Raw genomic sequence first — 25,968 nt, 5'->3', positions numbered from 1 at the left:
ACTTTGGCTATATCTCATGATATTAAGTACTATTAATAATTACATATTTTAAGTGCTTATTTCAGTAATATCTGGGCATTCTACAGAAACTTTTCATGAATAAGGAATGCCCCCAATAGGAATATAGCTCTCCAATCTTTTTTCCTCCTTACTTCAAGTGGAGGTAGAGCAACTCCATCTAGCCTTTAATTCAGTTTCTCTCTAAGTTCCAGACACTGAGTTTATCTCAGATAGAAGCTATTTGAATAATTTTGTATTTATTGGTAGTTCTGTTGGTGCAAGCATGAATTTACTATTGCTGTTACACAATAAAATAGAATTTGGTTTGATCCAATGCATTTTGTACTCTAGAAATTGTGATGCAGTGCTTGTGTCAGCAAATGCAGCAGCTATCTCCAAAAGGCCTGGTGATATATCCATTTGCAGTTTCTATGCTCAGTCTGCACAGAGATGACATATTAAGGATAAAATTACTTTCTGACTTTAATACTTTTACTAAAAATAAACCTGAACATCCCTCTAAGAAAATTCAGATTTATGCAGATGAGTGCAATTGCTTCTCTTCCTTTCTCTCTCATAAGATTAAACGATAAACATGAATATAGCTTCTAGAGTAATGTATCTGCTTACTCTATTATCCTGTTACTTTTAAAAATTGCACCAGATACATATGAACTAATGAATTCTGAATTTCATTTCCCCCACTCTTTTAAAATCCTTTTTTAGAGAGTTTTTATTACTCATGCAAGGTGCTAGACTGCTAGCCCTGTAATCTGAAACCCTCAATTTATTCATAGTGTCAACAGAGTCCCATATATTCTAATATTCCATAGCTATGGAGTTTGTCATTGAATTCATCCCTTCCTGAAGAGCTATGCTCAAGAATCTCAGCTTTCATTTAAAAAAAAAACATTTCTAGCCCTCATCATCATAGAGGTCACCTTCAGAACATGAACTGAGTGTAAACCAATGCAGTGATGTCTTTCTGAATCTGCAGACAGTCTGAAACAGTATATCAGAGGGGTATGACCATTCATCTCAATAGGCTGACAAGTCTGGAACCTAAAGATAAGTTTAAATGTCAATATTAGTGACTAGTCCTTGCTTACAGACAGCCCCCCAACCTGAAGCAAATACTCACCAGCAGCCACACACCACACAACAGAACCACTAACCCAGTGTTAGCCGATGGCCAGGGATGTTTGGTGAGGTGCCAGCTATGCCCGTTTATACCATCCGTGACTTTAACCGCTAGGACGCACTGTCCCTTCGCGGCGGGCAGCCCGGGCTAGGCTGACGGATGCCCCAAGGTCCTAACCACCCGTGACTTTAACTGCTAGAGCTCAGAGCTCCTTCGCAGCGGGCAGTCAACACTGACTGACAGGTGCCCCAATGGCAGCACTAAGAGCCTCTTCACACCCGTGACTTTAACTGCTAGAGCCCAGAGCTCCTTCGCAGCGGGCAGTCAGGATTGACTGACAGGTGCCCCAAGAGTTTGCCCCGTGGAGGCGGCACAACTCAACGCTAGGCTCTTAGTACTCTCACCTAATGGCCAGGCTTTATAGCCAAAATGGCTGAGGTTCTTTAATTATGTTGGCTGCTTTACAGTAAACCAGAGAAACAAGTCAGGCTTATGCACAAATGGTTACCAAAATTTATTAAACTAGATTCTAATCATGTGGTTACAAAATTGCTAGTGCCTACTTATTTAAATGTAGAGATGTTACACACACAAACAAGTTACAAAACTGAAGCTACAATCCCAAAGAAAGAAAACAAAGTATAGAGCTCTATTTCAAAATATGTGTACACTAAAGATAGGAGATCAGGTGTGGGTGCTTCTTACCCTCCTTGCATCTCTCGATTCCAGCGGTGCCAAGCCAGGATCGGTCACTCAATTCCGCGGAAAGACGAATAAGGGACAAGGCTTAGGGACCCTCTTAGCTGCAGAAGCCTTGGGAGGCTGTCACTTATCTGACCAGCAGATAGATAGTGAAAAGCACTCAAAAATCATGGTGCTGTAGGTCCCCTACTTATACCTCTGTACTCCTTTATTCTCTTTCTCCTTTCTTATGCCAAATTGGGGCTGGTCTGTCTGGGCGACGCCAGCTCTCGCAAGAGTAGTTCACACTTGCAAGGGAGAGAAACAATAAGTTTCGACTACCAGACATTCCTTTTATTAGGGTAAATATTTTCCCACCTAGGATGTTGGTGTGTGTGCATCATGCTATTTAGTAGGGGCTAAGAGCCATGTCTGTCACAGCACCTCTGCCTGCTGTGAGCCTAATCGTTGTATATGTTCCCAGAGGCACATTGTAGCAGCACACCTGTGCTTTTCACAGCTTCAAAGGCTGTGCTGCTATTTATGTTAAGTGCCCTGTTTTGGCTTCCGCAATGCTGGTCTGAGGGGGGGGGGGGCTGGCTGTCTGGCTACACCCAGGAACCTATCATTGCAACAAAGCCAGTTGCCAATTGTGTCCACATATCTATTAAGGGGACACCATCATAGGGCCTAATCATATCAGCCACACTATCAGAGGCTCGTTCACCTGCACATCTACCAATGTACACCTACCCCCCCCCCCTTGCTGGTATTAGCTCATCTTAAGTGATCACTCTCCTTACGAAACGGCTGGAGCCCCGGGCCCTTTAAATCACCGCCCGGGAAGCCAGTCCGGTCCGGTACACCATACCGGACCGGACCGGCTTACTTTCACCTCTGACTAGAATGCAATCACCAGGTTATTTTATAAGTTTTCTCCATATGGGAACTGCATTGTTGCAATCTGCGCTAGTGTAGTTGAACTGGTGAATTTTGCAATGTCCACAACACAAGCAATCCTGTTTCAGATTCACACAGTGCAATCTGCACAAATACCATAGCAATTAATTCTGGATACCTAACCCGCAGTTTCCAGCAAAATTCCCCATCCAAATCTCTGTCCTGTTTTCTAGTAATGAAATGTAAATTATTATATTTTATATCTATAATTTTCATATGAATATTCTGCACACATATAAAAGTTAAACAGATTATACATGTAACATTTAAGAGGTTATAATTTACAGGTGAAACATATCTGGTTGGAGGTGCAAAGCCTTAACCAAAGCAGTCAGAAGAGGCAGCTCAGGGTAATTGTGGAACTGTGTTAGGAGGCCTGTTACACTGATGCAGCTGAAATGCTAATGTTTTCTGAACACTTTGGTATGGCAAGGGTGCAAAGAGATCCAATACAGGATGAAATTGTATGTGTATACTTTTACAAATAAAGTATGCATTGTATGTGCTTGATAATATTTATGTAAACAGCAATTCACATTATGAGATACCTAGTCTTATGTATGAAAAATATTCTTCCCTAACTTTTGTTAATTTCATGTAGTACATTATTTTTATATTTAATTTTAATACCACACTGTGATGTATCAAAGCATTTTACCTAGAGAATGAAGACATGGTCCATACTCCAAGGAGTTTAGAGTCTAATAGAGTCTATGTAACATGACACACACAGAGCTCAAATAATGCAAAGAGGAGGACATTTTTGCAAATTAGGTTTTTCATATGTACTGTGTTTGCTTTTAGACAGTACATATGTCCATGGGAGTGTCAGTCATTGTTGGAGATATTGTAGAAAGAAGTGAGATATAAGGAGTGATGTGAAGAAGATGGTGTCGTGTGCGAGATCACGGACAAACGTTCAATGTACAAAACCTATAAGTTCTCATCAAATAAACAACAAAGAGCTGACTTCTGAATGGCATCCCTGGAAACAAACCCTACATTTCAAGCATCTAAATTGTTTTGAATACATCTGAGAGAAATTATTAATGGTAGATATTAAAGTACATTCCATATAAAAAGTCTGCAAAGTTAATCACTCAAAAGGCAACAAATGCCAAAGGTAAGATTTCTTATACAACCTCAACTCTGCCATACTGTGTGCTGCCAGAGACTGTCATAATTATCCATTGATATAATAATCTGGCCTTTGCCCAAGAAACTTTTTCTTGAGCCAGTGGCCCTCACAAACTGCCACTGGTATCCAACGCTCATCTTTGAAATAGGTAATCAAGAAAGCAGCTAAAAGTAATTCTTGAAGGCATCTATCCACTGTCAATAGACCCCCTCACAGTTAGGTTTCAGATCTGATCCTGGAACAGAGACTGTGCTGGTGGCACTGACAGATGACTTCCTATTGACAATAGAAGCAAGAGGATGTTAATATCATTCGCTTGGATCTGTTTACAGCATTTGATATTGTTGACCATGCTGTACTACTTTCTTCAGACACTAGCGTGGGTCAATGGGAAAATGCTGAAAAAGTTACAATTCAGAACATGAAAGAAAATGATGATGAGTTCTTTCACCCCTAGGACATTCAACTGTAATGTTCTGCAAGAGTCAGTTCTCCCCCACCCTTTTTAACAATGACATGCTGTTAGAATAGTATGAAGAGGGAGACACTCTTAAGAACTCACTAGCATCACATCACCCTCTACTGAGGATGTCTGCTCACCCCACATCTTCAAATTAGTCTGCAACCTTTGGATTTTTCCCTATTCCTTTTACAGCTGGAGTCTAACATAGCTAGAACTGTGAAAAATGACTCCTAACTAAGCTCAGGTAGAAGACCATCGCTTCTAGTGGAATGATAATTTGACCAGAGTGATCCATGCCTTTGTGACCTTTCTGTAACTTGTTCTGCCTAGGCATAATCAAAATAGACCTTTTAAAAACATTTTGATTAGTTCAGAAAGCAGCAGCCTGTCTTCTCAGCACCAAGAGCACATCACTGTAGTGCTCTGTATAGTACACTGGCTAACAGTATAATAGTGAGTCATTTCAGAATCTCAGTTCTAATTTTCAAGGCCCTCCATGGAATTGTTTCAGTGTAGCTAAAAGAGACCCTCTCTGTCTGTGATGACAATCTCCCTTGGCAGCTATGTTCCTCAGGAATGATGAAGCTGTCAGTCCCCAGAATGAAGCTCATGCAAGCAGGAGATATTAAGGTCAAGGCTTTGGAACTCACCCAGCCCAAGCCAGGAAAGTTAATGATCCAACCAGCAGACCAAATTCAGTGATGAATCTTGGTCATATGCCACCTGAGGCATATTGCACATAAGCTAAGAAGACCAGAGGAGATTAGAATGACCACAAGTTTCACTGCCTAGGTGTAACAATATTTTTTTTAACTGAACTTTTTCACAGCGACACGAATAACAGCAAAGAAGGAAGAGAGAAGGAGGAAGAGGAAAATGAAAGGTAAGTCAATAATGAAGAGAAAAATGTAGTATGAGTGGTGAGAAGAGAGAGAAGAAGGAAATACTCAACATACAAAAAAACCCACATATACACTCATATAGCCCTGACAGCCTTGGCGGAAGTAGGGATGAAATGAAATCATTGGGCTTTTGTGGTTTGTGTTTTATAATTCTCTGTGATATATTGAAACACTGTGATAATGGGCATGACTATAAAAACCTGGGTGGGTTGGCTGGTCGTATATAGACAGACAGAATATAGGCTTTCATTATGGGCCTAGCCCAACTCCCATTAAAGTCACGGGAGAGACTTCCATTTACTTCAGTGGAAGGTGGATCACGCCCTATGTGATCACAAAATACCATTTCTGTTGTACCTCTACTTCATGTACTCAGTGAATGAGGCAGGGGCCATAAGGATCTCTGACATGTTCTTGTACATTCTCTGTTCTCATTTACAACAGTGTAAAATCAGAGTATCTCCAGTGACGTCAGAAGGGTCACTCTGAATTTACATTGGTGCAACTTGGAGCAAAATGTATCCCTCAGTTCATGGGTTGGTGGTGCACAGCAAATGAGGTAGGGTTTGCTGCCAGTCACTAGTTACCATGCAGTTTGCAGATAAAACAACTTGCAGTGAATAAATCAGAAGCACATTAATTGAACAAAGATTATAACAATAAATTATTAAAATACATAATTTAATTTCCAAAAAGTAAGTATTTTAAAATTTGATAAACCCACAGAAATTGTATTGTGAGAAGCCTTCTTCTTCACTTCTGTTTTAATATTGGGATTCAATGGAAATAATGATATGTGATCATGTAATTAAAGAGTGTATAGTAATACAAAAGGACAAAGAGAGAGATTTATGGCTGTGTGTGTAATCTTAACTTTGGCATTTCCTGACTTTTGGGTGGTTAACTTGCAACCTTAATGTTCTCTTTACAGAGGTCCCAACCCTTCGAACACTTATGTACATGCTTAGTTACATTTCCTTGGGTAGTCTCACAGCCTTTGTTCCTGATTTTTTTAAAAAGTCTCTCTCTCACTATGATTGTTCTCAAGTTTTAATTTGTATACATATAACTAATTACCAAACATTAGCTGTCACTTTGTTGAAAATGCAAACAATTAAGACCTTAAAGACTTCTCTCAGTTGCAGAGGTGGCCTCACTGGTTTGTTATCAAAGCGTGCATAATTAAGTAGATGACACAGCCATTAACTTGCCTATGGGGCTGTATATGTCAAAGCAGACCAGCTTAATCTAAAGGTGAATTCAATAATGTTATGCTGAATTGCAGTCTATAAAGCCTATGATTAAGGGTCAGCACATCTGGCTCCTGATTTGATCTTAGCAGCTGACCTTTCTTTGACCTTCTCCCCCGCAGACTTTCTAACTGAGTAGAGCTAAGGATATTGTACAATGTCATTTGCTGACTTTTACTATGTGGTGACAAATTTAATATAGCATCACCTTTTGCTAACACAAATTCAGGACCTGTAATTGTGCCTGGAGACTTAACATTTTATTTGAATATTCTGAGTTAGGAGTCTCGTCTCATTCAGTTAAGAACATATGCAAAGAGGAGGAAAGTATGGCCGTTTTTTTCCCCCTTTTCAAAATAATCGAACTGCCCACTCTATAAGCCGACCTGATCTACCTATGGAATTGGTTTTCATAACAGAATTGGTTACTAAAATTCATTAGCCCTCAGTGTAGCAATATGAAACTGAAGCAGCAGAACATTTTGCTTATATTGTATAGGAAATCATTTCCTCATTGCTTGAAGTTTCCTACTTCAGTGACTTTTACTGTCCCTCAGTTTATTAATTTCCTTACATTTGGCAGGTCATTGTCCTATTTTTATTGTTGATAGGTTGAGAGGGTTCTTTATGCCCTTGAGTAGGGCAGTCCAAATCTGCCAAAAAAATTAGGACAAAGTCTGAGATGCTGTATCCTTCTTTGTGGGGGAAAAAGGGGAAAAAATCTGCCAAGCTGGCTTTCCATTTGCATCAGAAAAAAGCACATCCCTTCACTAGAAACAGTTACTGATCTTAAGCAGTCTAAACTTCACACCAACTGAAATCATATAGACACAAACCAGATTTTTTTGTACAACAGCATACGCTAAAAACAAAAAGCGTAATTAAAAAAAAAACAGTTTAGGTTGATAATTATACCAATGCACCAACTTACATCATTTACAAGCACTTGAAAGGAAAGAAGGAAATAGATCAAACCACAATGAAGAATATCTACCTCTTATTTAATGCTTTTATTCAGTAGATCTCATAGTGCTTTACAAAGGAGGTCAGTATCATTATCCCCATTTTATAGACGGGGAAGAGAAAATAAAGGCAGAGAAATAAAGCTACTTGCCAGCAGGCCCAGAGTAGAGATGGAACTAGAACCCATATCTCTTGAGTTCTAGTCCAGTGCTCTAGCCACTAGGCGAAATTCATTGTTCTTTACCCAACTAAATAAATGCATATTATGTCACAACAAGCAATCTTGGCTCACTGATTTTTTTTAAAAGATACATTTATTATTTACAATTTGGTATCTAAACGACAGTGGGTTTTTTTGTCAAAACACTCAGTTGTTGTTTCTTGAGGATAATGTATTACAAATACTTTTACAGGAGAAATGCACAATATTGACAACTGGTAAAGTTATTTATGTATGCGGTTTGCATTTTAAGCTTATCAATATTTATCTAAATTTATGTAAACCTCAATAGGCAACTATCCTGTGCTTGGGATACCCATTAGATACATGAAAATATGCAATACAATAGAAAATGACGACGCATTTCATTTTGGAAACTAAATATCCATCAGCAAATATAATTATAATAATAAAACCAAAAGTCTTCCTACCTTCATCCCATCACCTTCCAAAAGTCTGGGGAAAATAGGGCTCATTAATGGAAGCTGGTTGCTGTTGCTTCTCCATAATTCACACACAAGTAACAACACACAGACTGTGGAACCCATTTTAGATGCTAGGCTATATATAATGAATCCCATGTGTCGTAAAGTAGTATAAAGGTCTTCGGGGTTTTTTCAGTGCTTTGCAAAATACATATTGTAATACTGTTGTAGTAAACCTCTACGTATAAACTAGAGGGTTGCACACTTTGTTGCTTCTGTAGGCCAAGCTCATCGCCCACACCAGGGGCTCTTTGCATTCCTCCATTCCCTCCACTCTAATCAGTGATTCCCCCCATGCTCTCCCTCGTGCCAGGGGCTCGGTGTGACCTCCATCCTCAGGCCTCCATTTTTTCTCCATGCCAGGGTATCCATTCTCCTATCCATCCAAGGGGCTTTGTGTGACTCCTCATTATCTCCTTGCCCACCTAGGTCAGGGTGGATCACTTCATGAAATGCCTTGTTTTGTTTGCTCCCATTGAAGCATCTGGGACCAGCCACTGCTGGAAGACAAGGATATTGGGCTAGATGGACTACTGGTCTGACCCAGTATGGCCATTCTTATGTTCTTAAAAATAATCCAGCTCTCCGGGTGCAGCCTATAGTTACTATCCATCTGAGGTACTTACATGTTTTTCCGTGCTGTAGTATCCAAGCACCTTACAATCTTGACCGTATTTATCCTCACAACACCATTGTGAGATAGTGAAGTGTGTTCTTATCCACATTTGTGAAACTGGAAGTCTGTGGCAGAGCAAGGAATTGTACTTACATCTCCCAACTCCTATACTAGTGCCCAAATCACTGGACCACCTTTTTTTTTTTTTTTTTTTTAATAGCTGCCTACTCCTGCCAGTAACATACTCTGCCCTGCAAACTACCAGTCCACATCTCAAAATGCCACCAATAAACATCAAGTAAAATATACAGGAGACATACATAGTGTAATAATTTACAACCACAAGTCTAACTAAAAAACCCCTCATATTACACATTTACAGCCTAATCCTGCAAATGTTTATGTACGTATCCTTCTGCCCATGAGTAGTCCCACTGGGATTACTTATGTATGTGTGTGCTTGCTTAGAGCTTTGGGATGAAATTCACCCCTGTGCAGAGAGCCAGCCTAAAGTATTTGCACCATTTAAATTCTACTTGATCTTAATTGGGCTTAAATTAGATTTGTGGTGCATAAACCTTGTGCTGGCATTCTGCAAAAGGGTGATTTGAATCTCTATTTCATAGCTATTTCTGCTGAATCTTATATGACACTACCACTTTCCAACTACCTATCCAATTCAGCTACTTCACTTTTTAGCAACAGGTGGCTATCCCATAGCCTCAGTTGTTTACATGAAAAGTATTTTGCATATAAGATAGAGGGAGGGTAAAGATGATGGTTGAATTTGTTGCTATCACTGTGTTACATTCAATATCCATATAATTAGTGCAAGCCTTCTATAAGCATTTGTTACAACTGGATATGCACAAAACACGTTTCACATGTTCTCTGTGTACAGCTCTGGCTGGCACATTCAGCAGTTTAATTTTGCTTATGTGAAAGTTTCATATTTTTCCCCATTATGAGTCCCCACAGTCTAAATTAATATTGGACCCAGCTGTCTCTTATGATTACATTTTAATGATTTAAGATGGTTTGTTTGCATTTTGGCTATTTGTTTAATAGTGATGACATTTAGATTGTCACAACTAGGCTTTGACGTTATCAGTTTATTTAGATGATCAGGGAACTTCACACCTTTGATGGTGCTATTGTTTGGCTGCAAACTCAAAAAGACATCAGTGCACTGATTTATATAATGAAAGTTATCTTCATAGGGATATGTCTTTGTTAATTCAGTTGTGAATGGGATTACCTTTCAAAAATTAAATAAGCCATGTTTATTTATTGTTTATTATTTTAAATTTATTGTCATTCTAAAATGCACATGGACTTGTGCTTCTCATTTCTTGCTGTTTTCTTTCACTTGGTATGCTGATATTTTGGTTTTAGTCTCTTTTCCTCCTGCAAATGAGTCTGGAGATTGCAAAATCACTTAGGGGGCTATTTTCCCTTGATACACACACTCTCAGACCTACTGATGGATGTTAAGCACACACAGCCTAACCCTTATCAAGTTTTTTGTAGGCATCGCAGAAAAGGAGAGTTTTGAGGAGAGATTTGAAAGTGCATAATGAGATAGCTTTGTGGATGTTTATGGAGAGCTCCTTCCAAGCATGCAGGGAATCAAGGGAGAAAGCATGAAGGCGCTTTTTTGAAAATTTAACAAGTGGCAATGAAATCTGGCACCATGGGCTGATTGGAGATGAGCATCACCCACTCAACAGCGAATGAGAGGTGACTGGTAGGGTGGGGACTGACTGTGAAGGTCCTTGAAAATGAACACAAGCAGCTTATGTTTAATGTAATAGAGAAGGGGGAGTCAGTGGAGGGACTCAAAGAGAGGGGTGACATGGTGACAGAAAGCGACAAGCCAGGAAAATGATCTCTGCAGCAGCATTCTGAATGCATATAAGTGGGGCAAGATTGCATTTGTCAAGGCCAGAGAGAAGGATGTTGCAGTTATCAAGATATGAGATGATGAGAGCTTGGACAAGAGTTATAGCTGTGTGGATGGATAGGAAAGGCTGTATCTTAGAGATATTATGCAGAAAGAATCAGCAAGATTAGATACAGTCTGGATGTGAAAACCCAAAGAGAGACTGAGTCGAAGATGATGCCCAGGTTACAGCCTGAGCAACAAGCAAAATGGTGGTGTTGTCCACAGTGATTGAGAAAGGAGGTAGTAGGGAGAGCTTGGGGAGGAAGATTAGAATCTCTCTTTTAGCCATGTTTAGCTTGAGCTGAAGGCTAGATATTCACAAGGAGATGTCAAAGAGACTGGCCAAAGTTTTTAGTTTGGACAGAAGGCAACATGTCTGGAGTACAGGTATATCTGTGAATCATCAACATAGAGAAGGTATTTGAATTTGTATTTGCATGCCAAGTATTTCGCTAGATATTTCAGTTCTCTGTAGCCATCCAGTGTGGCATCAAAACTTGCTTTCAGTTTTCAGACAAAAATATTATATTGATGTACCTGCCTGGTGACCAGGGTGAGTGGGGATACTTCACACTTTCAAAATGTGCAGCATTTTTTGTTGTTATTCAGTCCAGCGCACTGTGCCTCCCAACCTCTTTTGGGATGGCTGGTGTCCCAGAGGACAGTAACAGGGAGTAATCAGAAGAGCATAGGATGGGGAAATGCTCTTTGTAAACTGTCCCCCACTTGTATACCTGGGCAAGCTAGTGTCACACACTAGCCAGATCTTTGAATGTAATGGGAATTCCCACTCACATCAGAGGAGTAGGCCCAATGTTGAGTGTCTCACATAATGCCTAACTTGAGAAATGATTGGTTTCAATTTGTGGAAAATTTTCATGAACAAATTTCCTTTTATATTTTTGATTGGCTCTTTCCCCTTATCATTAGCATTATCTTCAAACAAGCTGTTTTTAGAGTAATTAGATCTCCAAGAAAAGTCGCTTCAAGTACAGAATTGCTTCAATAAATTCCCTGGGATGCCCATGCTGTAGCCATTGGGCAACATCTAGTGTGAATTCATCTGAAGAATAGGCCAATGCTCATTAATCAAGGGAAGGCCTTGCTGAAGTCACTACAAGTTGATGAGCAGAATACTTAGGCTATGTCTACACTATGTACCTTACAGCGACACAACTGTACCATTATATCCATGCCGCTGAAAGGTCTCCTGTGTAGCCACTCTTTGCTGGCAGGAGAGAGGTTTCCTGCCAGCAAAATAAAATTACCCCCAGCAAGCCGTGGTAGCTTGTCAGTGGGAGAGTGTCTCTGGCTGTCAAAGCACTGTATACACCAGTGCTTTTTGTCGATAAAACTTTTGTTGGTCAGGGTGTGTTTTTTCACACCCCTCACCGACAAAAGTTTTACCAACAAAAGTGCAGTATAGACATAGCCTGAGTCACCTTGTTGTAACCAATCTAGATACTTTGTTATGCCAAAAGCCAAAAAATTGCCACAGATCATTATCTTACAAAAGGAAAGGTGGTTATGGGAACAAGGAAAGTAATTGATTAATTAAAAATAATACATATGCATTTCCAAAGCTCACTGAACACAAATCAAAATGAACATAAATTCCAAAATAAATAAATCTGAAAGTTGTAGCAAGATACTGTATATTGTTTGACACTTGAATCTGATGTCCATATATATATTTCAGACCGAAAGAGAATTATGGGCTGCATCACCGTTTCCTGTAGTAAATGGGGAGGACTTCCCTGTGGGAATCCCTTGAGGAGCTCTTCCATGATTTTTTGGGAAAAGAGAGGGTCTGTTTCATTGGAAAGCATTTCAGAGCCTACTTCCATACCTGGAGTATCTCCAGAGAATTTTTCATAACAACTGTATAGAACCCTATTATGAAAAAATGACAGTACAGGAAGTAACTAGGAAACAACTTATTCTTTTAGGCAAATGCAAAGATGAATGGCATATTTCTTCTTTTGGGCAAAATATCATTTGGCTGGGTCTTGCAGATCCAAAAGCTGCCTTTAGCAAAGGCATCTTCTCTTTGAGTTTTAGAGAGAGAATTAAAAATTAATTATACTGCCATAAATAATTTCAGTTTTGTTTAAATAATTTCAGGGCTAAGGTTATGTTCTCTTTTATTATAACAACTTGTCTAGAGCAGTGGCTCTCAAAGCAGAGGTCTTCCAGGATGAGTATATCAACTCATCTAGATATTTGCCTAGTTTTACAACAGGCTACATAAAAGCATTAGCAAAGTCAGTACTAACTAAAATTTCATTCAGACAAAATGAGAAAGTAAGCAATTTTGCAGTAATAATGTGCTGTGACGCTTGTATTTTTATGTCTGATTTTGTAAGCAAGTAGTTTTTAAGTGAGGTGAAAGTTGGGGTCATGGGCACCGACTCTGTGGGTGCTCCAGGGCTCAAGCACCCACTGAAAAAAAAATAGGGGGTGCTACGCACCCACCAGCCTGTGGTTCCAGCCCCAGGGCTGACTGCTAATCAGCTGTTCAGTGGGCTCCTGGGGCAGTCAGTGGAGGACCGTGGCTGGCGAAAAGCACTCGGGGGAGGCAGACAGGAGTGAGCAGGGGGACGAGCCTTGGGGGACGGGGTGGATGGAAAAGGCAGAGCGAGGGCAGAGCCTTGAGGCGGAGCGGGGTGGAAAACCCACCAGGAAAAAAAAAAAAAAGTCAGCACCCATGGTTGGGGTATGCAAGATAAATCAGACTCCTGAAAGTGGTTTGGAAAGGTAGAGAACCACAGATCTAGAGAGCAGTCACAGTGGACTGTTTTCCTCCCTCTTTAAATCACTGATCTTTACCTAAAAGCATTTGAATGGGGAAAAGGTAAACCATGTTTATCCTTAAATCTAAAACTAAGTATGAGGTGTACAAGCAGCACAAGAGATTATGTTTTAAACAGGGCACGGCCTATATACATACTACACATAAAAATATTTATGTGTAGTATGTATATAATAATTATAATAATAATTATACAAAGCAAAAATACTTAAATTTATTTCCCAAAAATTATCACTAGTCCTTATCTAATCCTTAGTATCTCTATAGATCCTTTGCGGAATTTCCAGTCCCCACCCCTTTATTCTCTCAGGCAGTCTCAGGGTGGAGAGTTTTCAAGATTCCAACTTTTATTAGGCTATTCAGAATGTCCCAGTTTAACCCTAATTTTCCTTCCATCACCCCAGTGAGACAGAGGGAGGGAGAAGGAGGGGCGGGAGGGGCCCCGGGCAGCAGAGGCAGGCTGGGCTGGGGGCTAGCCTCCCCGAGCCAGCAGTTCACCAGCCACCCATGCTTAGAATAGCCTCCTTATCTTCGTATACCAGGCATCCGTCCTTCACTTCTTCAACTTAGTTTTCCCCACAATAACTCTTTTCACAGTCAGTGCACACACACAGGCACAGTGGGAAGAAGAAGGGTGGGGGGAGAGGGGGGCAGTCATCTCCTTTCTGTCCAGCTATTCCTGCAGAGAAAGAAGGGAAAGTTTTGTTTGTTATCTTTTTTATTAATTTGGGAGGCACTCAGCTACTAACATCACGGTGGTCATTCAAGAACCTTGATACACTCAAATTCCTCTTGAACTGACTTCTTTCTCCACCACACCAATTTATAAAACAAATTTCTAGAGCATTCAGATCTGGGGTTTTGGTTCTGTCCCACTTCTAGTAAGAACTTGTTGTTCACTTCAAGGGAACTGCATATTATCCAGGCTAAACACCCTCAAGCAGAATTGGCCCGCCTCTTCAAAAGTAGACACCCGTCTGAGTCAAGATCAACACCCCTAGCAAAGTTTTGTAATCCAAAAATTTCTACTAACTCGTCAGCAAAAATAAATTTTCTGCATCTCCCTTCTTCAGGCTCTGAAGGACCAAAGCATTTCTTATCTGTGACTTCTTTTTATCTGTGTCATCAAACTGTGGTATTTTAGTCTTCTCAGCTGAAGAAATCTTGCCTTTTCAAACTTCTGCTAAATGGAAACGGCTATTTCAATTCTTTAATTATCAACTAACAATATTCATATTTTGTGAAAGTTTTTATTTTGTTAACATCCCAAAGCATGGGTAGGGAAACACTTTATCCCCAAATTTGAAGGTTAGGACCCTGGACTTTAGAATAATATATAAAACAACATGTCTCTCCTATTCACTCTGTGACAATGTTAAACAGAGTAAGGGTAGGATTTTCAAAAGCATCAAAGTCTCATTTTCAAAAGTGACTTGGGCTATGTCTATACTGCAGTTAAACACCAGCAGCTGGCCTGTGTCAGCTGACTCGTGCTAATGGCGCTTGGGCTGTTTAATTTTGTGTAGATGTTTGGGCTTTGGCTGGAGCCCAAATGTCTACTCCACAGTTTTACAGCCTTGCAGCTTGAGCCCCGTAAGCCCAAGTCAGCTGACACAGGCCAGCTGCAGGTGTTTAACTGTGGTGTAGACATAATTTAGGCAAAGAATGAGTTACAGCGGGCAAGAAATGTTAGTGACAACAAGAAGGGGTTTTTCAAATATGTGAGAAAAATAGAGTGATCAGGGATCGTGTGGGTTCGCTACTCAATGGAGAAGGTGAGCTGGTAACAAAAGATGATAGGAAGGCAGAACTGCTCAATGCCTACTTTGCTTCAGTTTTCTCAGAAACATGTGACTGGACGACTAGCGATGTTACCATAGACAATAAGGGGGAGAGGATGCAGATTGGGATAAGTAAAGAACATATCAGAAACCTTCTGACCAATCTGAAGGAATTCAAATTTGCAGGGCGAACAATAGACCAATCAGCCTGACTTCGATACCTGGGAATCTAGTAGAGTAATCTATAAAACATTCATTTTGTGAATACTTGGAAAATGAAGGGGTGATCACTAGCAGCCAGTATGAATTTACTAAGAACAAATAATGCCATGCCAGCTTGGTTTCCTTCTTTGACAGGGTAACTGGTTTGGTAGATGGGGGAATGCAGTGGACATAATATATCTGGACTTCGGCAAGGCTTTTGACACTGTCCCACATGACATTCTGATAAGTAAGCTGGAGAAATGCAGGCTCAGCGAAATTACCATTAAGTGGATATGTAATTGGCTAAATAACGGCAAACAGAATAACTATTAATGGAATGATGTCAAATTGGAGGGAGATCTCAAATGGGGTTACACAGGGATCTGTTCTGGGCCCAGAATTGTTTAACATCTGGATGTAAGAATAGAGAGTATACTGATCAAATTTGCAGATGACACAAAGCCAGGGGGTTGGCCAATATTTTGGAGGATAGAACCGCAATTCAGAGGGATCTTGATAGATTGAAGACCTGGGCTATAGTCAACAAAATTAAATTCAGCAAAGACAAATGTAAAGTGCTACACTAAGGAAAGAAAAAAAAAAAGCACAAATAAGAATGGGGGATAACTGGCCTGGCAGCAGCACTGCTGAGAAGGATCTGGGAGCTGCAGGGGGTGGAGCCTGCAGACAGGGCAGTGCGCAGAGCTGCCTGGCCAAGCTTCAGAGCCGAAGGGGGGATATGCTTCCGGGAGCTGCTTGCGGTAAGCGCTGCGCAGAGCCTGTGCCCCTGAGCCCACCCCGCACCCCAATCCCCTGCCACAGCCCTCATCCCCCTCCTGCCCTCCGAACCCCTCAATCCCACCCCAGAGCCTGTACCCCCAGCCGGAGCCCGCACACCCTTCCCCTGTAGTCCAACCTCCTTCCCCAGCCCTGATCCCCTTCCTGTCCTCTGAACCCCTCGGTCCCAGCCTGGAGCCCGCCATACAATTTCCATACCCTGATGTGGCCCTCAGGCCAAAAAGTTTGCCCACCCCTGTGTTAGAATAATAGTAACCTAAAATTATGCTAAACTTGTGAATGAAATATTGAGTTAAATCCAGATCTAAGGCTTACATTAATATTAAAGGTTAATATGCAAGCAATTGTACCATGCTGTTCCATATATAGCCAAGGGAGGAGAAGCACAGAGATGTACACTAAAGCTATGTCTACACTACAGATTTTTTCATCAAAAAATTGAAAGTCAAAACAATTTTTAGCCAAAACTTTTTTCCCCCATTTTTGACTGAAAATTTTGGTTTTCTGCAATTTTTAGCATTTCAAAGATAAATCAACATTTCCACAAAAACACCATGCTGCTATTTTCTGATTAGCGCTATGTGAGCACAAAATAATCCAATCATCTTCCTCAAAAGTAAGCATGATTTGAAGAGGCAGGTTGTGTCTGAAAAGATAAGAGAATGTAAATAGAATAAAATAACACTGGTGAAGTCCATGTTGACTGCTGCATATTTTTAATTTAACTTCTCTGCATGCCAAGGAAGAACCCAATTTTCACACCTTAATAGGAAGCTTAATCTTGCATTTGGACATGGTCCTTGGGCACAGGAATACCCATCTACTGTATCTAATATATGGCTCCATTACCATACTACCTCAACTCCTCATAATCACTAATTTATCCTTCCAACATCCCTGCGAGGTAGGAAAATACTAATATTCCTACTTTACAAATAAGGAATTGAGGAACAGAGAGATTAAGTGATTTGCTCAAGATTACACAAGAAGTCTGTGGCAGAGCTAGAAACTGAACCCAGATCTCCTGCGTCCCAGTCCAAAACCTTAACCATGCTTTCTTCTTAAGTACAACTTGAATATTCAGTAATGGGATCTGGAATTGGACCCTCAGTCTGCAGGAAAGCATTATATTGTTAGGAATGAGTGATTTGTGGTCCTTTTAAATGAAACTTGCATTTGAAGTATGATGGCAAGAAAGTAAATGATGCTATTATAGAAATCTGTATCAATTATTAAAAATCAGAAATTTTGTTAGAAATTTTCTCTCATTACTGCAGTTTCTGAGAATGGATAGGATTAACATGAATTGAAGTAACAGATATAAATGTGCCAAAATTCAAGAGTTTAAGATAATGTGCTTAAATGAGGGCAGAAGCTGAAGTTGCCCTGCTGTTTTGGCATTTGTTGTTTTTGGAAGAGAAGAATATGCTAAATGTGCTTGTTTTGGCAAGTTCAACTCCTTTTACTTGATCTTTGCCCCATTTCTAGGAATTCAGCCCTTTTTGTTCCTACCAGTCTTCTGAGCCATGGGATGTTTTTGGAAGGGCAGAATACAATTTTCATATAACTTCTTTCACATACTTTTATAATTTGCCAGAATTTCCTTTGGTAGTCCAATTTAAGTGCCACATAAATTATGGCAAAATAGAGTAGTTTACATGCAATTTTGTCTGGGTTTTATGATTTATAGTCACAAATTTGAACCATCAGATTGAAGGGAATGCCAACATTTCTATGATAAACTATTATTTTAGGCATTTGTAAGTTCTCAAAAAATTGTTCTATGCTGAATAAGAACAACTAAGCTTGCAGTCCAGATATTCATATCAATTTCATTGAAATAACAGTTCATCCTTAAAGTCAGCTATTTATATTCTACATGCAATTGAAACTAATGTGTTGTTCTAATTGCTTTTAGTGTTTGGAAAAAAATTAAAGCAGCTGAATTATTAAACTTAGAAAATTGGTTAGTTCTGCGCATGTGCATTAAATATTTTTCATAAGGATCCTTATTACCCTTTTTTAACATGAATAGGTACAAGTAAGGCTGATATTTTAATTCTCACTTTTGGGGTAAAAATGATGTAGGAGCCTTCCAACTAGGAAGGTGAGTACCTCCTGTCCTTTTACAATTTGTTGGCTTTGTGAAATCAAGAGAAACTGTAGGAAGGAAGAGAGGATCGTCATGGAAAAGCAAGTCTAAAACTGAACAGAAATTTGTAATTCATTGGGCTCACAAGTTCTTTTTCCAGAACAAAGCAGAAGTTGTGACAGAGAGATGAGCTTTCTGCTTGTTCTACTCTCATTTAGTCTCTCAAATTTCAATTAACTAATCTAGACAAAGAAAATATTCTCTTAAAACATACAGGTTTCAGAGTAGCAGCAGTGTTAGTCTGTAGTCGAAAAAAGAAAAGGAGTACTTGTGGCACCTTAGAGACTAACAAATTTATTTGAGCATAAGATTTCATATGAAGTGAGCTATAGCTCACGAAAGCTTATGCTCAAATAAATTTGTTAGTCTCTAAGGTGCCACAAGTACTCCTTTTTAAAAAAAATACAGAAATTTCTACAGTCAAAAGTTGATTTATCATCTCAACATATCCATTTGGGTGAATCAAGTAGTATTAATATATTTAAGCAAGCATTGTGAGACTATATAAAATTTAATAATGAAAGAAGTATTAATCAGTTTTGTGCATGAGAATAGGCAGTCATTTTTTTGGTGTGGTGAGGGAATTTTTTTGTTGTTGACCATGCTTGTTTCCCCAGATTGGATTTAATTGTTTTGTAAGGTAGTATTTTCACACTCATCTTACAAAAAATGTACAGGAAAGAGATGGTAGTGCAGTCATCCTAAAATTCTAGATGTGAAGGGCTGATGACCTGTTTCTTGTCCTACCTATGGATTTTATTTTTCTTGAGTACTCCCCACAAGGACTTTTGTAGGATATTTCAGTGGTCAATCAGAAGCAACCAAATTAAAAGCAATCATGACTTTGTATTTGCCAGAAAAGATTCCAGTGAGCTTTTACATATGAGTGAAGCTTTGAGCAAACAAATATTACTATATTTACAATTGTTTCACTTAGCTTTTCTCCGTTGTACTTGCTTTGCTGCTCTGTTGTACTGGAAATTAACAGGATATGTAGAGTGTATAAAAATCAATAAAAAATGACACGTAAATCTTGTTCTGTAAGAAGGTGTAGTCATAGCAGAAACACATCTGTGGAAGCATAACTGGCAAGAATCCCATAGCTATGATTCTGGCCAACAGCAGGATGGACTGTGTACACCCCTGCCAAGAGACATGGCACTCCCTAGTGGCCTCCACAGCTCCTTTCTAATAAAGTATATAAAACAAAATTATATTGATAGAAGAAAAATTCTACATTCTTCAATTGCAGAATATGTAACACCTTAGCTTCAGGCTCTCCCAAAAGAAAAAAAATAATCTCCACAATATGCGGTATTGTTATACCAATAAAATAAAAACCAGCAGGATCTTATTGAAGGGGAAAAGGCAAAATGCCACATTTATTGTGAATACAGAAAGAATCATAGTAAGCAGTTAGTTATAGCTATAGCATTCCATTCAATTTCATATTTATTCACACATTCATTCATACACACACACACACAGAGGTTCTGCAAGGTTGTTATCATAGTTACCAGCCTTAGAGTTGCTCATGCCAAGCCACTGGCCAGGTGGCCTGGACATGAGGAGGGAGCAGGGCCTTGTCAGATGCTCATCTGATGCTCCTGGAAGTTGGTTTGCAGAATCAGACCCCAAAGTTCTCACTTTCTAGAGTCCATTTTTATAGGAATTTCTTCCTATGCCAGTCTGTGGGAATTGCTTCATCATGCTGTTGCTGAATCAATCAGAAGATAGCACATTCCTGACGGCTCCATGCTGCCAGATGTTATCTTGTTCTTTGGTTCTCCCATCCTCGAGGCTGTTGGGTGGATTCCAGTCTGCCCTCCGGGGGTACTCTGGTTATTTCCACTTGACGCCTTCTTCAGCCGATGGACACTGGATTCTTAGGCTGGCACCTCCCTGATCATTCAGTTATTATCCACACCAAACATCCATCCACATACATCCTCTATCTCTATTTTAATCACAATTGTTAACAAAGCGAGATGAATACAACAAAAGGGCGGGGAGTCTCTGGGTGCTGTTTCTGTTGTTACAGAGTATTGCTTTGAATCTCTCTCTGTGTGAGTAGTAGTTGTTACAAAGAATTGCTTTGTGAACAGACTCTATCTTAGAATGTACTGACACAATTAGCAGCTTGCAAGTTTCACACATAGAGGGAGAGAAACAGTACCAAAAACCAAGAGACCTCTTAATTAGTAATACCCTGGAATTTAAACTATGGGGAATCAAACTCATTTGTGATTTTAATACAGAACTTCTTTAATATGATCCAACAGTATGAGGTAATAGGTTTCCTGAAACAAGAACATGGAAGTTATAAAACAAGAACTTTTACATGGAGCTTGCAATGCCTGTACTTCTTGTGTCCATACCAACAACTCTGCCAGGCATTTTGGGATGGGATCTATAACTACGGTGACCAGATAGCAACTATGAAAAAATGGAATAGGGGGTGGGGGTAATAGGCAACTATATAAGAAAAAGTCCCAAAAATAGGACTGTCCCTATAAAAATGGGACATCTGGTCACCCTATCTATAACTCATCTGGCTGGGCTTGTGCAACCTATATTGATTTCTTCCCAGACCATACATGAAGCCAAAAGCGTTGCAGCAGCACCAGTTCAGTCAGTTTTAACTTCATCTTGCAATGCAGTGCCTCATATATGACAATTATCCAGAAGCTCTTGCTCGGAGCAAGAGCACTAGGCATCTTCAGTGGTTTCTTCTCTCGGTTAAATTGTAGACATAGTTCTAGTGACTGCCCTGAAAATCTCCTGAGTGGGAACTGAGCGGACACTGGCTACCGGAAGGCAACATCCTGAGGCTAAACTTGCCTTAACATGGTGAGCTATGTTACTGCAACTGTGAACAGAATGACTGGAAGAGCTTGGTGTATACATACATCTGTGATGTGGATGAGCAGGTACGATAGAAACAAACAAACTATGAGGGAGAAATGAATGACCCAGTGAGTGGAGCCTTGTAGTTTTCAGGCCCACATCTACACTAGAGCTAAAAAGTATGTCCCTTGAACTTGTCTTCAACACAGAACTCACCCTAAAGGCATTTTTTCCTAAAGTAACACGTGGTTTACTTCTGTTCATGCTGGCCAGGGTAACCGGCTGGATGGGGCCTTCTGTTGACCCAGTTTATTGGCAGGTTCTGAAAACCGGCAAGGAGATGTCTTGGTGACTCGGCGGCAGGTTCAGCTCATCAGGTGGATATAAGGGGGTGGAAGGGAGCCCTCTGCTCACAAAGATCTGTGGCCCGAGGTTGAGCAGCACTAAGGGAGAAACGCTCACAACAGACAAGCCTGAGGAGGAAGAGCTGCCGCCCCACAGCGCCCCTGGAGTCTCCCCGGCGCGCAGCCGGCCCCTTCCCAACGCCTCAGGGCGGGGCTGCTCCTCTTGCAATCCCTCCCGCGCTCGCAGTGATCGCGCCCCCGCGTCCCGCTCCAACACCCCCTCCTCATGAGCGGTCAGACCAGCCCGGACTCCACGCGGGCAGGGGGAAAGTGGGAACTCATACATCACCCATAGACGGGGCGACCCCACTGCTACGCATGCGCGTTCGGGATTGGGAGCGTCGTAGGGAGTCCGGCTGCCTGTCGTTGAGCCGCTTCAGGGTCACGTGCTGAGTCTGGTGAGCCGGGGCCGCTGTTGCGTTGCGCGCGGCAGTGAACGTGAGTGGGGGGAGAGGGGGCTCGGGGCTGTTCCCGGATGTGACCTTTCGCCCGTTGAGTCCCGACTCTCTCCCGCTGCGCGCGGAGCCCCCCCTTCCCCGGCACCCTGAGAGGAGGCCTGCTGCTTCCTGGATCCCAGTAGGGCAGCCCCCTCCCCCGCGGGAACTCGGGGCCGTTGCCGGGGGACTGGCCGCCGCTTACGGCCATCTCTTGGCCCAGAATACCCCCTCCTCAGTACCAGCCAGTACTGGCAGCAGGGCGGGTGTCTGCCGTGCTCTCCTGGCGCAACCTGTGGCCGGAGGGGCTAGGCCAGGCTCCGCGCTTGGTGCTGTGGGGCGACCAAGTTCTGCTGTGACCCAGGTAATCGGGGGCTGACCGCAGCCAGCCGAGCCTGCTCCCTCTGCACTCGGGGGCCCCACCTGAAGCTTTCGCTCCCAGTTCTGCGAGCTGCCACAGGGCCTGGCAATAGCTACGCGCCTGGCACCTCCTCCCAACCCAGCACGCCAATGCACCTCCCAGGCGGAGATAACGAGCTGGCTTCCCCCACAGTCCAGGGGAGCTCCTCGGCGTGGGGGAGGGAGACAGCTATGGGCAATCCTCATCTAAGCGGGTATTCACCCACAAAAGCTTATGCTCCAATACGTCTGTTAGTCTATAAGGTGCCACAGGACTCTTTGCCGTTCCTCCAGTTATAAGCACTTGAAAATAGGCTTCTAATAAAAGCTCTTCTGAAATCATTATCCTGCTGCAAGCCTAATTATGGCAGTGTAGCACTGATGTTTTAAGTCTATGTTGATGGCTTTGGAATTACAGGTAGCCTGGTGCCCTGGAATTATGCATGTCACATCTGGTGGAAGTGTAGGCAGTCTGCATAGCAAAGATAAAACTCTTCATTTATATAGCGCTTTACTTTTTCAAACCCATTGGTGATAAGTATAAGAATGTACGAACGGTCATAATGGGTCAGACCACAGGTCCAGCTTGCCCAGTATCCTGTCTTCCGACAGTGGCCAATGCCAGGTGCCCCAGAAGGAATGAACAGAACAGGTAATCATCAAGTGATCCATTCCCTGTCGCTCAGTCCCAGCTTCTGGCAAACAGAGGCTTGGGACACCATCCCTGTTCATCCTGGCTAATAGCCATTGATCGATCTATGCTCCATGAACTTACCTAGTTCTTGTTTGAACCCTGTTATTGTCTTGACCTTCACATCAGCATCTAGCAAGAAGTTCCACAGGTCATGCGTTGTGTGAAAAATACTTTTTGTTTGTTTTAAATCTGCTGCCTATTAATTTCATTTGGTGACCCCTAGTTCTTGTGTTATGAGGAGTAAATAACACTTCGTTATTTACTTTCTTCACACCACTCATGATTGTATTTTATTCCTTTTATTTATTTTATTTTATTTCTCCATTTTACTAATAGGGAAACTGAGGAAGAGAGATTGTAATTTGTACAAGACTGTTTAGCAAGTCAGTGGCGGACATGAAACAAGAAAGCAGGAGACTTTTATGTGTGGGCCTTCAAATACTAAATATTTTACCAAAATTTGGTACAGAAACTGGCCCTTGAGTTTTAGGTCCTTGTTGTGTGATGGGATTCATCAATTTGTGTGGCTACTAAATTGCTGTTCACAGTGGGTTCTACCTCAGTGAAGTACAATAATGTTTACAAATTATTTAAACATTTTAGCTGGAAGTTTTTTTTTATACTACATTTTTACATCACAAGTTATGACAAATGTCTCATTTTTAAAATGTAATTAATATTTTTAACAGGCTGTCTAATAGCATTGAAGGGGAAAAAAAGAAACAAGAAGTAGATAAAATGCCATATAGCATTTCTTATTTCTTCTATTTCATGCATATAGCTCATTAATGTAGTTCATATGCTTTTAAAATGTTTTTAATATGAGTCAAGTTTACCTTCCCCAGTTGTAGATAAGTGCTGAGATACTTTTATACTGAAACAACTGTACACACACTACGGTTACACTTTTTTAACTGTCTTGGTATTACAGTAACTCCTCACTTAAAGTCGTCTCTGTTAAAGTTGTTTCATTGTTATGTTGCTGATAAATTAGAGAACATGCTCGTTTAAAGTTGCGCAATGCTCCCTTATAACCTTGTTTGGCAGCCGCCTGCTTTGTCCACTGCTTGCAGAAAAAGCAGCCCGTTGGAGCTAGCTGGTGGGGGCTTGGAAACAGTGTGGACCGGCAGCCCCCCATCAGCCTCCCTGCTCCCCAAAGTTCCCTGTGCAGCAGCTGCCCAGCCGGCTATCAGTTGCTGAGCAGTTCAGCTGTACCTCCCCCCACTGCCATGTGTTGCTTCTGCCGTCTGCCTTGGAGCTGCTCCCGGCAGCCTCCTGCTTGCTGTGCGGGGGTTGGGGGAGAAAGGGGGTGCTAATGTCAGTGTGTACTCCCCCCCCCCGCTCCTGCCCCCCGCTTGCTCCATCTACATAGAGTGGGGGGGGGAACGACAGGGCTCAGGATGGAGGGCAGCAAGGGCTGTCTCAACTTGCTGATCTACTTAAAAAGACAATGTACTTAGAGTGGAGTCAGCATACTTAAAGGGGCCTTGCGCATCTCTCTCTCTCTCTCACTCACACACTCACACACACACACACACACACACGGTGTGTATGTGTCTCTGTCTGCCATGCTGTCTCACCTCCCTCCATTTGTGCTACCTTGTAGAGTGTGAGGCTACATTAACAACAATGTGTTAACCCTTGAGGGCTCAGCTGTTCTAGTTCATCATTTAGCAATAAGGCATTCCCTGGGAAATGTCCCACCCTCTGACTTCACGACCTCTACCAAGCTTCACAATCATCATTGCTGTGTACAGTATTAAATTGTTTGTTTAAAACTTACACATACACACACACACACACAGAGTATATGTATATATATTTTTTTTTTCCACCAGAAAAAAGGCTATATATATATTTCCCTAGAGCCTAACCCCCCCATTTACATTAATTCTTATGGGGAAATTGGATTCGCTTAACATCGTTTTGCTTAAAGTCGCATTTTTCAGGAACATAACTACAACGTTAAGCAAGGAGTTACTGTAGTTGCAAAGTGGTATGATTTTTGTGTGTAGACAAGTCGTAAGAGGTCTGACCAAAACTGGATACAGCCCTAAAAGGTGGTGTCTGAGGGCTTATCAACACACAAAAGGTATACTACTGTACTATACAGTCCCCCAGTATAGATGCGGTTATATTGATATAAATGAATTTATACAGATATAGTTTATTCTGTTTTTTATATGCAAATAAGATATACTGGTATAAGCACATTTATACTAATATAACTCTGTCCACTCTAGTGGGATGGTAGCACTCTAACTCTACCCAGTATGTTTGTAGACATGCTCCTGTCTAAACCTTTGGAAAGTGGCCATTAATCATTGTTACGGGTTTTCTCTTTCTCAGTGGACCATCTCTTGGGAAGTGGATACTGAAACTATTTATCAGACTCTGTTGTGGGGATTAATATTCTCATCCCAGGGTTAAGTTTTCTGTCTTTCTACACGTATGTAGACATGGCATCTAACTGATTCTAAAACTTCAGGGAATGTTCAGGGCATCGATGGCCAGAACCCAGCTGATTTGAGGGGGCAGTGAGAAAACCAAAAATGAAGGAGACATAGAGCTCCTGATTAGTCACAGTTTCAGGCACGTCTTCAATTGTCTATAGATCAAACAACTGTTTGATGGACCTGATTACTGCGTCAAGCATAATAATACTCCATCTCATCTCTA

The 25,968-nt window shown here is 41.2% G+C and overlaps 1 protein-coding gene across 6 annotated transcripts in view; it reads left to right on the top strand.

Moving 5' to 3' along the window:
* Window positions 1–22,029: 22,029 nt before the first annotated feature.
* Window positions 22,030–25,968, top strand: part of RHBDD1 (rhomboid domain containing 1) — an 87,363-nt gene continuing 83,424 nt past the window's right edge. The window contains exon 1 of one of the 6 annotated variants that reach the window (XM_074963904.1): window positions 22,030–22,200. The gene's annotated coding sequence lies outside the window, so the exon portion shown is untranslated. Of the gene's footprint in view, window positions 22,201–22,279; window positions 22,561–25,968 lie in introns of those variants that run through there. The other 5 variants (XM_074963902.1, XM_074963900.1, XM_074963903.1 and 2 more) reach the window with 5 other exon arrangements.

The sequence above is a fragment of the Natator depressus genome, chromosome 9 (assembly GCF_965152275.1).
Source record: "Natator depressus isolate rNatDep1 chromosome 9, rNatDep2.hap1, whole genome shotgun sequence".
In the NCBI taxonomy this organism is placed as follows: Eukaryota; Metazoa; Chordata; order Testudines; family Cheloniidae; genus Natator; species Natator depressus.
Note: the sequence above shows the minus strand (reverse complement) of the source record. Positions and strands in the feature narration are given on the sequence as shown.